General features: G+C 50.7%; 1 long non-coding RNA gene across 1 annotated transcript; it reads left to right on the top strand.

Annotated features, from left to right (window-relative positions):
- Positions 1 to 1,142: 1,142 nt before the first annotated feature.
- On the top strand, positions 1,143 to 2,542 carry LOC122188222. Its single transcript, XR_006181525.1, has 3 exons — positions 1,143 to 1,185; positions 1,937 to 1,994; positions 2,147 to 2,542. It is a non-coding gene; the product is annotated as an uncharacterized LOC122188222 (long non-coding RNA).
- The last annotated feature ends 11,359 nt before the right edge of the window (positions 2,543 to 13,901 follow it).

Genomic DNA, 13,901 nt, shown 5'->3' with positions numbered 1-13,901 from the left:
TTTTAAACAGTCCCTCCAGCTGCATTTGAGCTCTCAAGCTCCCTTTTTGGGAGCATTCAAACTGCTTTCACCAGCAGGAGATTTGTAAAGCGTTCTCAGGCTGCCCTCAGTGCTTCATGCCTGGAGCACGCAGCGCAGTCCCACAGGTGGGATGTGGCAGAGCTGGGGATGGAACAGAGCATCCATCCCTGGCACTGCTCTCCTGGGAGCACAGCTCCGACCGCAGACATCCCACATCTGATTGGGAGGCAAAACTTGTCAGGTGGATTTGTCAAGCAGGGGTGATAATCATTCATTTAGCCGGTAATGACATGGCACTTACTACGTAATAACCTGGATATTTCATGGAAATTGCCATGTAATCCAATACTCAGTAGTTGCCATATTGTCAGTGGCTGCGCAGTAATTTGTACCCTCTCATTTAAAGCCCTGCAACTGCTATTATTATGACAACAAAGCAGCAGATTCACAGTTTGCCAAAAGGAGAATCTCCAGAGGGATGTTATGAATAATTAGGCAGCCACGGTGGTTTTGGATAACATCTTTACCGTAACTCCATTAATGAACAATTGATTGCTCTCCTAGCCCTGACTTGCCTGCAGCCTTTACCAGCAGTGAGGAGCAGAGCAAGGAGCAGCATCCCAAGCCCAGCTGGGAGCCTGCAGCTGGGGCAGGCAGTGCCCTGGGGGTGCAAACACCTCTGGGAAATTCTGGGTCTGTTCTGCAGCACTGTCAGTGCACCACTGCCTGATGGAGGGAGCAGTTCCAGCAGTGCTGAGAGGGAACCTGAAATTAACTTTGGATTATCATTAAGGTTATACAAGTGCAAATTGCATTGGCACAGCCACAACTCGATTCGAAATCAATACCACTTTCTCCAGACCAATCCTGAGGTCCAAATGTCACCCTCAGATCCCTCTGTCTCCAAAAAGCCCTTTATAGCTTACAGGCTGTATGGGAACTGTTGAGTCATGGCCTGAACCACTGATTGATCACCTGAGGAAAGGACTGGTCAGCCCTGGGAGCACAGGTGAAGGCAATTCAGTGGTGTGACCAAAAGGGATGGAGCCTGGCTGCACCCCTTCTGAACCCCATTTAAGGGCTGACTGTTGCTGGGGCAGGATCTCCTTCTGGAGGTGCCTCCTCTGTGGAGTCTTTCGTGTGAGCTAAGATCTTTGGATGCAGGTGAGCATTCCTTCCTTGTTTGTTTCTTTTCCCGTTTTCATCAAGATAATCTTTTCAGCTGTAGCACCAACTCTAACACAGCAATCACCAGGCATGGTTCAAAGTTGGCCTCTGTCACTCTCAGATGCCCATCCTCAGCTTTCCCTCTGGTGTGATAAGCTGGGGCTTGCTGCAGCCTCTGTGCCCTGATAATGTGTTACTTTTAGGTAGAAAAGTATGAGATTGGAGTTAATGTTTTGTTTCACCAGTCCCTCTCCCACCAGGGCAGCAGCAGCAGCAGGGCTCTGTGCTCTCTCCCTGTTCCCCCCATTCAGCTCAGATCCCGCTCCTCTCCCTCGCCCCCACTCAGCCTCCGGGCTGTGATATATGGGGGGAGCAGCTCTTCTTCTGTTGTTGTTTGCTGTATAAACTTTGAGGATGGCCTGTGCCTGGGATGTGTGAGGAATGAATGTGTGTGGGAGGCTCGCAGCTCTGCTGATTGAGATTCTTTGGTTGAGGAAGCCTAAACAAACACTGTAACCTCAGGGGAAATTCTGCAAAGTTTTAGTTTTAAGTGTTTCCTCTAACAAAATAACTGTTTGGCCTACAAGGCTACCAGTGGACGTTCCTTCGGTTCACTGGGGCTTTGTGAGCTCCATCTGGAGACAAGACCATCCTTCATGTGTGGAAGGGCAAGAATGCTGTCTTTTTCTTTGAGCAAGAATCAGAGCGCTCATCGCTATGGATTCATCTCTGCTGTACTTCCCAGCAGATTGCATCAAGGATGATTCAGCTGCTGTAACTTCAGCATGAACTCTCCTGAGGTTGGGGTAAGGATAGAGTGAGGTGGGCTTGGAAAGGGGAGAGCTGTGTGTGAATGCTCACCCCCTGCACACCTGGTGAGACCTTCTCTGGTGATGGGAGTCGTGTCCCTGCACCCTGTTGGTTCCCCCAGTGTTTTTTAATTCTTTTTCTTTTCCAGAAGAAAGCATGGCTGATCTCCTTGGATATCTCTAAAAGTGTCATTTTTAAAGCCAAAGGGGGAAAGAAAGCTGCAGTGAGTAGCAGATGTGTGAATATCCCTTGGCAGGAATAGCTGACAGCTGGCCATCCCCATGGCCCTGCTCATGCTCCTCTCCCCAGCTCCTTTAAGGGCACCTTTGTCCCTTTCAGAGGGAACTTCCCTTATGAGAGCACTGCAGGATGCATTATCACATAGGAGGACCCAAGTCACGGGTGATGTGCTCTGGAAGCTGCTAGTATTCAGGTCTAAGCAGAGAAATGGGGTGAGATGGGTTCGGAGCACACACCTGAGCTCCCTGGGGCAGCAGTGTGCTCTGGTGCCCCCTGGGCTCCTGCAGAGCTGCTCTGTCCCATTGCACCAGATGTGATGTGAGATCTCTCTGGGCAGCCTGCTACCCATTAACACCAGGGAGGGCAGGCATCTTAAACTCAAATTCCTGAACCACACAGCTTTGATGCACAACATGGGCTCAGTTTATGTTTATTCCAAAGGGTGGAAAAGGACTGGGCTACCTGCTGCTTTCCCAGCTTCCTCCCCACGGAGCAGCAACAAGCAGGCAGCAGAGCCCAGGGGCTCCTGCGGTTTGAGCGCTCCTCCTCCTGTGCAATGGTCCATGCCTTGTGACCTACTTTTGCCAAAGGGAATGGGTGATATTTGCTGGCCTGATTCCTTCATTTTTAAGGCATGGTTGAGCTCAGAGCCCTGGGAGTCAACTTCTCCACTATGCCTTAAACAGGACACAAAAAGGAAGTGGGGAATTGCTTCAAGTAGTGATGGTCACCACCAACGCTGTACCTCTAACCCAGGCTGAAACTGCAACAGGAGCAAACCCCCCGGGGCAGTGTGCTGTAGCATTGTGCTTAGACCCTGAAACAGACCAGAATGAAGGAGCAAGTGAAAGCATGTTTTTAAGCTCAAAACTGCTTGTTTACTCTGAAATAAAAGCCCAAAGTGAGCTCTGCCTTTGCAGCTCGCCTCTGTGCACCCCAGTGCACAGAGCCTTGCCCAGCCCTGTTGCTCTCTGAGGATTACAGAGCAAACCAAACCCCAGCATGGGATGAGGCGCCCATCTGACCTGGGTCAGCCCCTGGCTAGCAGGATATGAGGGAGACAGCCTCCTCAAGTCCCCATCACAGCAGCTCCACGCGGCCTTGGGCTCTTTTGGTGAAAGCAGCTGGCACCCAAAGTGGTTTCTCTTGCAGGCAGCTCTGCAACAGGCTGTAATTGTATTTTGTCAAGTGGTTTCAGAAAAGCTATCCACGTTTATTAGCCATGTGGATTAGAGAAATGATGTTCTTGATTCTAACTGCTGGCTTAGCCTTGCCTTCATCAAAGAACAGAATAACTTTACGCATTCTTCTCTTCCCACGTCATGAAGAATTTTCTCCTGCACGCTTTATTTACCTCTGCTGGCAGTACATGTGGCTCTCAGACAAACCCATGTTGAGCCCGAAGCACCCGCCTGGCTCCAGGTCACAGCCTCAGGTACAACTGTCCCCAATGCTGCTGTTGTCCTGCAGCTTTCCAGAAGGGCAAAGGAGCTGTGACAGAGAATTCTGTGAAATCACCTCAAGCTAATTATGAAAGCTCATTAGAGAAAGGAAGGAGGTCTGTCTGTCACATGCCATCTCTCTTTGTCACCCTCCCACTGCCTTTTAGTCTTGATCTAGATGCAGGATGTTCCTCTTTGCTTTGATTATAGCCACCTACTTCATTATTCATTCTGCCAGCCCATCCAGCAGGGACCTGTAGGGACAAAGCTCTTCAGACCACATGCAGACAGCATCGTTCATGATTTAGTTGGAGATTCTTTGTCATTATTACCACACAGGAACAGGGGGGCCCTCACTGCTCTGATTTGCATCTGCTGGCTGTGCCTGTCCCCAGTGGTGCTGATGGGTGACATCAGTCACCTGTGGAGACCCACAAAGACATTGGTCTCTGTTATTGCTGCTGGAGTGCAACTGCTGGCTGAGGCAGGCTGCTCCCAACACCCCCTTCCTCCTGGTCTCATGGGGTCTGCCTTTAATTCAGCTCCTGCCTTCATTAACTGGAGACTGGGGTATTGATTCAGCAGCCGCTAAGACGAAGGAGCTGAGCTCAGGTCGTTGTTATTTATGGAGATGTACGTCACTGTAGAACTTTCAAAAATGAGGACGTGCATGAGCCCCTTGGGACAAATGTTTCCTTGGGAGAGAAGGAAAACTACCCCTGCCACACCTGGAACCCATCCCTGCAGCTCCCGACTCCACTTCCCTCCTCCCACCTGAGTTCCCATGTTGTGCTGCAGTCACAGAGCATCACAGCTTTGGGGGGGGGGGGGGAGAAATGCCCTTCTTTCTGATACCCTGTGTGGTACAGAGGATGATGCTCAGCTTTCTCCACCCACCTCCACCCCCAGAGGCTGTGGCACAGCTGGAAGCTGCTGGATGATGGCTCCTGTGCCACAACTGCCCTCTGTGCCCATCTCTCCTGCTGGGTTTGCAACTCACTGTAACTCTTCCCATTGTTTCAGTTACACAGCTCAAAGTATTGGGTCCAGGCTGCTACAAGAAACCAGTGCAGAAGAGGTGTGGGAAGGGAAATTTGACAATGAGCAAATTCTGCCAAAAATAATAAAAATAAAAAACTCAAGCATACTCAAGGGCTGAATCTAATGGAGATACTGCTACCAGTAACATTATCCTTGATCAGATGTGCCTTATGATCCATCTAAACTAGCTCCTGATGGACCACGCTTCCAGAGACAGCAACCAGTGTGCAGAATGCCAACGTGCCCAGGGTGCCCTGCAGCCACCTGGGAGCTGAGTGTCCCTTGGAGCTGCCTCCTCCCCACCATCAGACAGGAGGCGTTCCCTTCAGGTGCTGAAAGGTTTTGGAAGTCAACTGAATCGTCTTTCCACTAATTAAGCTCTGAAAACATAGGCTAGACAATTTGTTCTAGCTTTCCTAGGGAAAGCTAAAAGGTTTCTCATCTATCTTCTGTTTGGAGGAAAATAAGACACGACTATTAGGGCTGGCTGCAACACAGAATTCCCATTCTGCCAAAAATATCACTGTTGCAGAGCTTTCTTTCATCCCATATTTGAACAACAATGTTAGCAGCTCCAAATTTCCAGTGAAATAAGAATTCCAAACTCCAAGCATAAACCCTGAAAAGCCTTCTCTAAATATTTTGCTTCAATGAAGCCAAAGTGTCTCACTCAGCTTCATCGTTCAGTAAGTTCCAGCATGCTATAAGGCATCCAACGACTCGGTTGCACTATTCCAAAGCCATGATGCTCTGGCTGAGGCACCTGGTGTGCTCCTATGGGTGTCAGTCAATGAACACCGCTGAGATCCAAGTGCTTCCCAGCCTCTCCCCTGGTTTTTGATCTCTTGGTTTTCATCCTTTCTTCCTCAGTGTCGTTTCCTCCAGGGAGATGAAGAAGTGCCTTCGGATGGGGTGTGGGGTGGGGTAGATGCTTTGCAGACCTTTCTGATTCAGTGCACGCTGGAGGGTTTCATGATGATGTTAGGTGGATCTAAAGCCCCGGGAGCTCAGCCCAGTCCTACAGTAGGTTTTGAGGAAAAAGCATCCCTCTGAAAATGCTCTGACTTCCTCTGGAGCAGCTCCTGTAACGGTCTGAGCGAGTCATATTGTGAGGAATGGGGCAGGCAGAGAGAGCAGATAATTGGGAACGTTTCCTATGAGGCAGATGCCTGAAATGTGTGCAGGGTGCATGCACTGTGCAGACAGAGTGTGTAGTAGAAATGAGAATGAAGCTGGCTGCATTATCTCGAAAACGGTTTCATTTCCATTTCAATTGCAGGTGAGGGAGGAAAGTCGGCACCTTTCTCATTTCAGCCAGTCTGGGTCTCGTCTCACTTGTGAAAGTTAAAGTCCATCCATCACCCGTGCCCCGAAGGCTGCATGCCAGACCAATTATTCATACTTAGCAGTGACTTACTCCTGGGGAAATCAATGGGTGGCTCAGGGAATACAGTGCTGTGCTCTGCGGGAGAGCAGCAGGCTGTGCCCTTGGGTTCCTTGTGCTAATTCCCACGGCTTTCCCATTTACATCAGCCATTCTCCATCCTGAAGACCACTGTGTGAGGATGCTCTGCGTACGCATCGGTGTGTGTTGAGTTTTTACAACTCTGCTTTCCATCAGGCTTCCTATTGCCAGTGTTTCAGAGCTCTCTCTAATCCTGTTTAGGTGGGGCTTCCCTTGTCTGACAAGGACAGGCAGCAGTCCTTCCTTGAGTACACAGGATCCCAGCTCACGGTGAGAGAGGCAGATCACTGAGTGAGATAATCTGGGATCAGGAAAGCTTCAGTGTATGAAAGCTTCAGAAGTCAGAGAGCAGCAGTAGAGTATCCAAAGGATGCCTGTATCCATTGAAACACTGCATGGGATATGCCCTGAGGAAGGGTGTGCTGCGCTGGGCTCTGCTGTGCATGGAAGGGCCTGATGCAGTCTGGAACCCACTGTCCTCTGCCAGGACCCCATGGGATCCAGGGCTCTGCTGGGTGCAGCCCCAGGATGGCAGCGCAGGGCAGAACTGAGCTCCTGCCTCCCTGTGTGTGCTGTGAGACCTGGAGGTCGGTGTGCTCAGGTCACTGCTTTTAGAAACAGCTGCTCTATGGACTGTCTTGGAGCCAGATCCTGGTAAAGAGAAGGACATTTTTTCCATATTGCCCTTCCTGGAGGAGCATCCTCAAGATGTGAGAGTGCACACAATTCCCTTGATAAAAAGGCAGTCTAGAAGAAGTCACTGCTCAGCGCTTATGGCTGTCAGGGCACTGGGCATGGGAAGGCTCTGTGCTCTGCCTCAAAGCCCACAGCCTCACATGTGTCACTATCCTTCTGCACAGGCATGGAGTTCTGCTGCGGGCGTCCACAGCCACACAGCACCAAGAGGTGCAAAGCTGTCCTGCAGCAATGCTGAGCTGGATGACGTGGCCACATTCACCACACAGATAGCACTGGAAATGTTACTGCTTCACAGCCTTGCTGTGCAACACAGGCTACATCTGAGTGCCTGTTCTGCTGTCTGAGAGGACATTCTCCAAACCAAACCCTCACTACCAAGCACTGTAATTTCCCCGCTGTTTCCCAGAGTGTTGTATTAATTATTATCAGTATTATCTGTGTGATCACAACACACATCTCCATCACATATACTGAGGGAGCTCTGTCCCAGGGGATGCCCAAAGCAAAAGGCCAACGTCCTTGGATTCCTTCAGTGTGAGCACAAGGCAGGAAGAAGGAGGGGACCAGGAGAGGACCTGGAGGGAACCTGGAGGGGGCCAGAGAGGGTCCAGCTCTGATCCCATAGCTACAGCATCCAGGCAGATCCACACCCACACGGCGCTGCTGAGTGGCTGTTAGTGAGGGAGCTGGGGGAGCACCATCAGATATCTCCAGGAGCGTTCCCCATCCAAGGAAAGATGAAGAAACGCAGATCTGTTTGAAACTGCAGGTAGTGCATGATAAAAGCCGGTTATCACAGGTTGGAAGAGGCAGAGCTGACCCTGCAGTTCTGACTGAGAGAGTGATGGGAGAAGCTAGCGCTCGGAGGGTCTGATAGATGAAGACAAACACCTTTGGGGATGGGAGTGAAAAGGTGCACTCAGTGAGGAAGAGGAAAGCTATGGTTGGCTGCAGTCCCAGCGAGGGGCCAGAAGAATTATCTCAGTAACAGCCTTCTGGATGGATATTAGCAGGCTGCCCTCACATTTGTTACGGCTTGAAAAAAGGATGTGTCAAGAACCAAGTCATGAGGAGATAACAGCCTGGATGCGGGTGGAGAAGCAAGGTCACACCTGGGAGCTATGGAGGGAAACGCAGCCCCAGAATGGGCTCTGAGTCAGAAACTGTGCCCGAAAGGTGAGGATAAGTGCTGGAGAAAGGCTGACGTAGTGCATAGCTCTGCTTGCATGCGAGGAGGGGCCAAAAGGGCATTCATGGGCTGCTGGGTCACTGATAGGAAGGAAAGGCCTGCATCGGGGGCAGACTTCAATAGGAGCACATAGGCAGATCCCCATGGGCCATATGCTGGCTCAGCACCCTCTCTGCACCAGGGACAGTCCCAGAAAGGAATCTCTTCCGCTGTGCTCTGGAAAGCATTCACCAGCCATGAGGCAGAAGCAAGGAAATAAAACGACCACAATGATTCTGGGTTTGTTTGTTTGTTTTTCATACAATGGGATGAGAGGGGGAGCAACTGAACTGCTCCATGGTCAGACATGGACCCGAGCATGGGCCGAGCAGAGCAATGCCACTGCAGGCTGTGATCAGGACACACCAGCACCCAGCAGCACTGCAGGGAGCTTTTGTAGCCAGCAGTGCTTCTTTCCCCTCTTGCAAAATCGCTTCTGACCATCATCACACTTCAGAGTGAAATTGGAGGTGGTGTCACTTCTTGGTTTCACAGCATGGCTGCATTAGTATGCGGGTACGAGGCAGGCAGCAGAAATATTCCTGCCTGCAGAGAGCTCTTGGATAGAAACACTAAGGAGGGGAGTGGTAAAGCTGTTTTAATTGAAACGCTTTTATTTATTTCCATTTTATTCTTGCTCAAAGCCGGATTTACAGGGAAGTTTCAAAGCTGCTAAACCAGCAGACGTTCAAGCCCCTCTTGATGTGTACATAGCTGGCGTGAGCAAACACACCGCCCTGTTGCTGCTTCCTTTGTCTTCCCACCCTTCATTCTTTCTCGTTACTCTTATTTGCTGTGTCTGATCTCCAGCAAAAGCTGTCTCTTGCTCTGCGCTGCTACAAAGCTCAACACAGGGAACCCTTTCAATCTCAAAGATGCCCCTGAACGTTGCTTTAGCAGAAACAATAAATAACAACGTGGGGAGCTTGCATTTAACCAGGCTGAACATGTGTTTGCTTGTTTGCTTTTTAAAACAATGCTTATTTTTATGCCTTGGAGAGGTAGGTTCTAACCAGCGCTCCGGAGCTGCCTTCATTCCTGCCCCTGTCCCAGAGCTGGGGGTGCTGGGGGGGCGCACTGGGAGGCAGAGCAGGGCCGGGGGGCCATGCAGGCACTGCGGCTGGCTGCTGCTTCCTGTAAGTGCTGGGTGAAAAACCCTCTGTTTTTCCTAAGTGGGAACATTTGCCTTTAATGAGACTAAGAGGCTTTTTGCTCACTCTTTTTTCTTTCTTTTTTTTTCTTTTTCTTTTTTTCTTCAGAGAAGCAAGAAGTGGAAATATGTTCTTTTCTAACAAATAAAGCATCAGGCACACCTTCAGCCGTGGGATTAACGCCCCATCCCTGTGCAGCACAGCCCTATGGACCTAGCCCACCTGTGCCAGTCTGCCTGTGACCATCCCTGCCGCAGGGGCCGCTCCCACCAGCAGCACCACAGCCACCCCATGTCATAGAGCCACAGAACCATAGAATCATTCGGGTTGGAAAAGCCCTCACAGATGCCCACCCCACCCACAGCGCCATGCCCATCAGCACATCCCTCTGTGGCACATCCCCATTGCTATGGGACGCCTCCAGGTGCTCTTTTGGAGAAGAAATTGTTTGTGATACCCTGCCCTGTGAGCCCAACCTGTTACACGTCCCACAGGGGCTCCCCAGAGCTGGAGGTGTATTACATCTACAGCAGAAATAAAACCAGGGTGATCCCACTCCAAATGTTCTATTGCATTGAAACTATGTGGCAGATCCATCCACATTTAAGCTGTGCATTTATTTGCCACACAAATTTGGGTCACTGGGGTTTATGCTGTAGCTAATTAATGCATCTCTGCATTAGATCTGGCCACAACACTGCTGGACAATGCCATGGGAATGTTGTTCTATAAAGGAACAGATACACCAGGGCTGGGCACATACTGGCTTTCAGACTACAAACAGCACTGAAATTTATTCTGGATTTCCACACAAAGCTAAAATTCTCTGCAAAATAAGAATTCTGATGAAATTCTTTCAACGTGTACCAAAAGTTTGTTTTAATAAGAGAAAATCGTTCAGTCTAGCTGCGGGCAACTGATGTCAGCGCCATCAGAGCCTGCTAATGAGCACCAACCAAACAAACATGTGAAACACCAAAAAGAATTAACCACTTTTCTGTCACGTCAAATGGAGAGCGCATGGAGAAAACAGCTGCAATGTGACTCATTCTGACTTTTTCCAGCAGAAAGCTCCTCGTGCAGTGCTTTAACAGACAGTCAGCTCCTGACAGAGCAAAGCTGATGTGCAGCCATCCATGGGGCGCTCACAGCCGGGCAGGCAGAGGAAGGTCCCTGCAGAGGGTCCCAGCAGGGAGGTCAGGGCCAACCACGGGTCCATGGCATCTGCTTGCCCCCTGTGCTCTGGTCCTGCCCCCAGTGGCCATGGCTCGTGGCAGGCAGCTTGTTGGGAAATCCTTGGCTCCATTTTGTTCGCACTCTGCCAAAGGGTGTTGAGGTCCCCCACGCCCCTCTGGATGTTCCTTGTCAACACTTCATCTCCCAGGCCTGTAGCCAGGCCTCTCCCTTTGGGCCGATGCTGATACTGGAGGAATCTGGGCCTCAGATAAGAGGGGTGGAGGGGGGGCAGGGCAGGCAAGCAGGATTTACGGGCATGGGCAGCGTGCACACAGCAATGTAGGGCCTTGGGGCCAAGCTCCATGCAGCATGCTGGCAGTGATGCCCGATGCTTCAGCCCCATCTCCAGAGGAAGGAGCACCACATATAAATCACTTTCAACGAGTCACGTTGAAATATTGGTGCTGCTTTCAGGAACGGATGGACTGATCTCAGAACAAAGTCACAGCTCTTGGATTGCTGAAGTTGTCGCTTAAATTCTCGTGAAAACACATCTTCTGTCTGGGATACTTCTACTGGGGTTTGGGGTTTGGTCTTCCTTTTGCTCCGTGCATAGACCAAAATGCACCCAGTGCCTGCTCTAGTGGGGGCCCACTGCACCTGGAACTGGCTGGGCTTTGAGGTCCCTTCCAACCCAAAGTTGTACTCTGATGCTCTGATTCTATGTATGCCTCTAGGTACAGGATCCAGTCTTCCATATTCACCTCTACATCCCTACAGTGTCTCTATGGCTCTGGCAGCTGGCAGAACTGAGTCATCTCTCCAACTCCATATAACAGCTCTATATAATAGAGCTAAGCAGAGATGCAGCCCTGTGACCACTGGCACTGGGGAGGCTCAGTGCTGGGTTGGCCCAACCTGGTGATTTGTGCCATGGGGTGAGAGGGAGCCCTCAAAACAACGTGGCACATTTCCTTATCCTCCTCACATTACACTTCCACTCCCTGAAAGTCCATTCAATCCACTAATGCACGTGAGTACCACCACCATCTGCTTCCACGCCACAAAGCCCCACAGCACAGCCGCTCTCACCCCATCCCTGTGCACCACACTTCAGCAATGGGGATGGTGGCACCTTGGGCTCAGCACGCGGCTCCCTCCTTTCAGTTGAAACTGGCTTCTGCCTTCCTGCCACCCTACCCATGTGTTCAGTTCCACTTCCCTGATTGTTTGTGGGATGAAATGCTGTTGCTAGCATGGCTAACATGTTTGGAGAGAGGGAACGAAAAAGGAGAGGTAGGGAGGGAGGAAAGCAAGGAGGAAACAAAGACAGCATTGTTATCTCTTCCAAAAAACTGCAGATACTTATTCAAGGCAGAATGACTGGTTGGGATTGTGGTTTGCTTTACATATGTGTTTAACCTTGTGAAATAGTCAACAGCCTGGAAAGAAAACACCACACTCAAAGGCAGAGGCTGAACAAGACTCCCAGGCCCTGGGCCTGATTTTCCAATTTGGGGCACTTGGCTGGAGCCCAGCCTTGGCTCCTCAATATGAGGCTTCTGGATTCCAAGGGTGGGAAGGGCTGGGAAGGTCCCCCTCCCCAACCAATGGTGTCTTCCCCCTGTCCAGCAGGAGCAGCACAAGGGGCTTTATCATGCTCTGTCTTATCAGTTGCTAGCAGATGCTGCAGGACGATTTGTCATCTAAGCCTTGGCATGCCTCTCTCCAGCCAAGCAGCCGTAAGAGCCAGAAACCCAAACAGAAAAAAGAAAAAAAGCAAAAAGAGAAAAAGTGGAACAATGTGACAAAAAGCACAAATTCTGCAACACAGAAATGTGAAGCGGGGAAGGGGGGGGAACACGCTGTGCTGTCGTGCCAACTTTCCAGGGTTTAGAGCACAATCTTTTCTGTGGTACCACCGATTATGATGAAGTTTTCCTGACACTTCCCATCAGGAGGCTCTGCACTCACTCGAGCAGCGCTTTGCCAGACTCAAATCAATCGGGCTGAAATTTCCCATGTTTGGTGTCTGCCTCGGGCAGAAGATGAGGAAACAATCCAGCCCACATGGCACAGCCGTGGCTGAGAGCAAGGGTACAGGAAAACACCATGTACTGCTATTAAAAAAAGAAAACAACTCCATTTCCAATTATATTTATTTTATCCTCTTGAGAAGTTCTTGCTCTTCCATGACATGGAACAGATGCTCAGCATCTTCCCAGAAGCAGCTTTGCTTGCAGATACACACTTTGGTTCTGTGGGAATCTGCCCCTAATGGGATGGGACCGGAGTGCTCCCATAGAGGGGTCCCAGGGCCAGCAGTGCCTGTGGGGGGGACAGGAGCAGGTGGGGACGCATGGGGTGATGGCACAGCACAGACTGCTGTGGGGCTTAGCAGGGAGATGTGACGGGATGAGATGGCAGCCAGGGCAAAGGGAGAACCAAATGGTTGGTTTGCCTCTCATCTTTCGGCTGTGAGCACTGAAGTGACGCAGCACCACACCTGCTCACTTCTTGCTTTCTATCCCACCACCCATGGGAAGAGCTCTATTTAGCTCTCTCATTGCTGACTATGGGTTGTCGACAGCTTCTTTTTCCCTTCTGGTGATTTGGCTGAGTTCTATTGCTCAGCCAGGTGGAAGCTGGGCAGTATAAACACAGCATGGAGGGAGCCCAGAACAGCCCGGGCTTGTCCCCATCTCTGAGCACCAGGACAAGGTGGGGACAGACGTGGTGGCAGCTCAGGAGAGGCTGGGAATAGGGAAGAGAGGGATTTGGAGCCTTTCTCCCTCGTTTCGATGAGAAATTCCATCTCGGACTCGAGGAAATCCTGCTAACTAAATTTTCATTTGAAACACTGTGTTTCCACAAAAGGTTTTGATTTCCATGCATCAGCATTTTCCAAAAAAAAAAAAAAAAGAAAAAAAGAGGCAAGTTTTGTTGAAATGTTCCTCCCCCACCAGAAGGGGATCACTCAGCTCCAATGGGGAGCTGGGACCCAACCGGAGACCCACATCCACAGCCATCAGAGCCTCCTAATTGCTCTGCTCTCATTAACCCAGGCTGGGGATGTCCAGCAAACCACAGCAGCCCCGGGTGGCAGCGCTTGAGGGGAAGAACTTCAGCTGCTGCAGCAAGCAGCCTGTGTGCCGAGACCGCCGAGCAGATGGGCTGTGGCCATTTCTTGTTTTAATCCTCATCCAGGAAAGAGGGCGGCGGGCGAAGGAATGGCTTTGTGTCCTACATAAACTGGGAAAATAAAAAGGGACAGAACTGCCTGTCCATCAGATTCTTCCCCCTTTTCCTGCCCCTTCTGCAGCTGGGGAAACCGCTGGAGCTTCGGAGGCCGTTTGGAGCCGGCTGTGCGGACGCAGGCTTTTGGAAACGTGCAATTACATCCACAGGCGTCTCCTTGTAGCTTAAGCAGGTTTAATATTACAGGCAGGCACAGGAAATCT

The sequence above is a fragment of the Lagopus leucura genome, unplaced genomic scaffold (genome assembly GCF_019238085.1).
Source record: "Lagopus leucura isolate 7727_CA_CO unplaced genomic scaffold, USGS_WTPT01 Super-Scaffold_100057, whole genome shotgun sequence".
NCBI classification, from domain to species: Eukaryota; Metazoa; Chordata; class Aves; order Galliformes; family Phasianidae; genus Lagopus; species Lagopus leucura.
This window is presented reverse-complemented; position numbering and strand designations above follow the sequence as displayed.